Below are 3,242 nucleotides of genomic sequence, written 5' to 3'. Positions count from 1 at the left end.
CTTTTCTTATTTTGAAAAATAAAGCTGTACTTGATTGATAAACATTAATTATTTGTTGAGATATAATTTTGTAAATTAATATATTTTATTCACCTCTATGATTAAGAGTTGATATGTAATTTTATATACACATGCACACATATTTATGTATATATATTGCAATACATACATCCGCTCACACACAGAAGAGAGCTCAAAAAGATTATGAGGAATTTTTCCATGAACTTTATTAAAGCCTAACTTGGTTTGTGTGTGCTGAAAACATATATTTAAAATATTTATCAAGTTTAAAATATAATATAGATTTTAATGTAATTTAGATATGGGTTAACTTAAATTGGAAAAATTCATTAATCATTGTCCTATAAAACATGTAATTCTTCTCTGTTATGTTGGAAGCCAGAGAGATTTTCATTTTTTCATTTATGCATGGATCTTTATCATATCATAAGGCCATAATTTTGTTTAGGAACGTTTAGTGATGTTATTGTGTAAATCAGTGATTTTATATTTTGGACATAGTATTTGGAGAGACCAGTCCCTGGTGAAGGATAACACACCTGGTAAATTGGAGAAGCAGGAAGAGTGATGAAGGCCTTCGATAAGATGTATTTTCACAGTGGCTGTAACAATGGGCTCAAACTTAAAAACAATTGTCCCATTCTCTCCTCCAATCTGTCCTGGGAAATCTCCCAAAATAAAGAAGTTGCTCTTAATCCCCCTCTCACTAAAGCTTTAGAGATAAAAAAAAAGTAATAATACTGATAAAGGGCTAATGTCTAAAATCTATAGAGAACTACTACATTTTAACAAGAAAAACACAAATAATCAAACTTAAACATAGACATCAGACAGGAATAGAGAATTTACTGGAGACTACATACAGGAGGCCAACAACCACATTAAGAAATATTTGCAATTTTTCTTTTTCTTTTTTAATAGACAGGGCAGAAAGCAAACGCAGTCCCCCGCTGCCACATATTATGCAGTCGAGTTTCCCAAATCTGGGGAAATCTCAGGGGTCAGCACATCCACAGTGTAATGAATGAACCTCGTCCTGGGAAAACCACCTTCGTGTTCATGGTGTCTCACCTGTCAGGAAAATATATATTTGCAATCTTTAGCAACAAGAGAAGCACAAACTAAATCAACAATGAGATATTACTTCAAACCAATACTTTTTGGAAAATTTAATAAAACAGAAAATAAAAAATACTAGAGAGCATGTGGAGAGAATGGAAAGTTTTTACATTGCTGATGGTACTGCAGAATTTTACAACCATGATGGAAATCGTATAAAACTTCCCTAAACAAATGTAAATACAATTACCTTATGATCCAGTAATCTGTCTACTGAATATAGACCCTAAAGAAATTAAGAGTATAACAAGAACAAACATATAGCAATTTACACAAAAGAAAAAACATGGGGTAAAAAACAAAATCCTCAACTATAGAGGAATCGATAAACAATCTCTGGTATGTTCATCCTATAGAATTTTTGTGCAACAACCAAGAACAGTCATAACTGTCTTAAACCTGAAAAGCATGGATGATTCTGTCTTTGTAGAAGTACAACAAAGGACTGGCTGAGGTGACAGGTGGAGGAGAGAGGATGGCCTCAAGTGGATGCTGCAGCACTAGGGTGTCAGTTGTTGGTTCTGGTCAGAACACTTCAGTTCTGCCCTGCAAAGATTTATGATAACTGATTTCTATGTCCATTGAATGCAAGAAAATGGAAAATGAACAGCCAGAAGAAACCTTCCCCAACACAGAAACCCATGGTGAATTTGTTAAGAGCCCCACAGAGGACAGGGAAGAGGAAAACGTGTTAGAAAGATTGAGGTGTTTGAACTGAGCCTTCTGCTTCAGAGCACGGATCCTGGGAGAGGATGGAAGACTGCTAAGGCTTTCGTACAAACTGCAATGCCAGTGTTTCAGTCCCAAATAGCAGTAACCTGGAGTGCATATTGAGTATCGGTTCAGTGCTGATATTGGAACAATTGAAAAACTTCTGAAGACAATCATCCCTACTTCAGAAGAGGGCTAGGAATTGTCATCACCCACTGCAATTAGCCAGTTCCCGCTGTGTCTGATGTCATGGTTTGTTTAAATTACCAACACTATAAAGGGAGCAACTTTGCAAGTTGAGACTGTTGATTCAAGTGAAATTATTGGGGGTCAAAGATGTTAAAGTCAAAGAACTTTGTGAGAGCAATCAGAAAATAATAAAGTTTTTCCAGGAATGCTGCCCTCATTCTACCCACATTTCATTCATATTGGAGGAAATCCTGATAGGTTGGTAGAATGCATAAAGATCATCCTGGAACTTATAACTTAGTAACTCTTCAAAGGACATGCAGTCTTATGATCTCAAAATCTGTGATGAAACCCAGGACTATGGTCATTTTACAATGATATTTGATGATCACCATGGAAGACCTGTGGCATTCCCTTACAGAGGGAACCGGTGGTTTTGACAAAATGCCTCCTAGTCCGAGTTGACTTCCCGTGTCTCCATTTGTGGAGGCCTTTCTCCTGAAGGTGGTGGCTGAGGTAGTATCCAAGGTTAGAAACTTCCTCTTCCCCTCCATCACCACCTAGAGATGGAGGTCTAATGGCTCATTACTGAGGAGGGTAACCTAGAGACCGTTATGATGCAATGGTTGGCTTCCGTGCTGAAGAAACTTGAATATGTAGTAGATCCATGGAGCCCATCAGAGTGGCAGACAGCTTATGCACTACAGGGTATCTCAGGATATGATTATTTCTATGCAGAGGGTTTTAGATCATTTGGTGTTCTTTTTCAACCTAAGTATATATTAACTATTCCCAAGATCTGACTGCATCCATAGGGCAGCCATGAGTCAGAAGTGACTCAATGACAATGAGTTTGTTCTCTTGAGTTTTTATTATTGGCAAATTTGGTCAATAATTAAACAAAATCATCATGCCTCAGGAATTTTGATTACATTTCAATGCAAAATTGACCAGAGACCGAATGCACAGTATGTGCTGCAGAATGGTGTGAATCAGTATTCTGGAAAGATTTTTAAGATTAGAGAGGAAATTTTCTTCTTTTTAAAAAAAAATCTGCGTCAGTTTAAAACATCAACTTTTTTTCTGCTTTATAGGTGCTTTGCATTCAAGGAATAGAGAAAGCTTTGCTGACACCAGATATAAAGTTATGGAATTACAAACAGGGTGGGAGAGAAGGGTATATAAAAACTAACATTGACATT

The 3,242-nt window shown here is 36.5% G+C and overlaps 1 non-coding gene and 1 pseudogene across 1 annotated transcript; one reads left to right on the top strand and one right to left on the bottom strand.

Moving 5' to 3' along the window:
- Window positions 1–943: 943 nt before the first annotated feature.
- On the bottom strand, window positions 944–1,107 carry LOC115871758. Its single transcript, XR_004047465.1, has one exon. It is a non-coding gene; the product is annotated as a U1 spliceosomal RNA (small nuclear RNA).
- A 628-nt stretch (window positions 1,108–1,735) lies between these two features.
- LOC101644480 lies at window positions 1,736–2,843 on the top strand (annotated as a pseudogene).
- Window positions 2,844–3,242: the final 399 nt, after the last annotated feature.

This window comes from Echinops telfairi, unplaced genomic scaffold, assembly GCF_000313985.2.
Source record: "Echinops telfairi isolate 266 unplaced genomic scaffold, ASM31398v2 ScPeMD7_7401;HRSCAF=8416, whole genome shotgun sequence".
Taxonomy (NCBI): Eukaryota; Metazoa; Chordata; class Mammalia; order Afrosoricida; family Tenrecidae; genus Echinops; species Echinops telfairi.
This window is presented reverse-complemented; position numbering and strand designations above follow the sequence as displayed.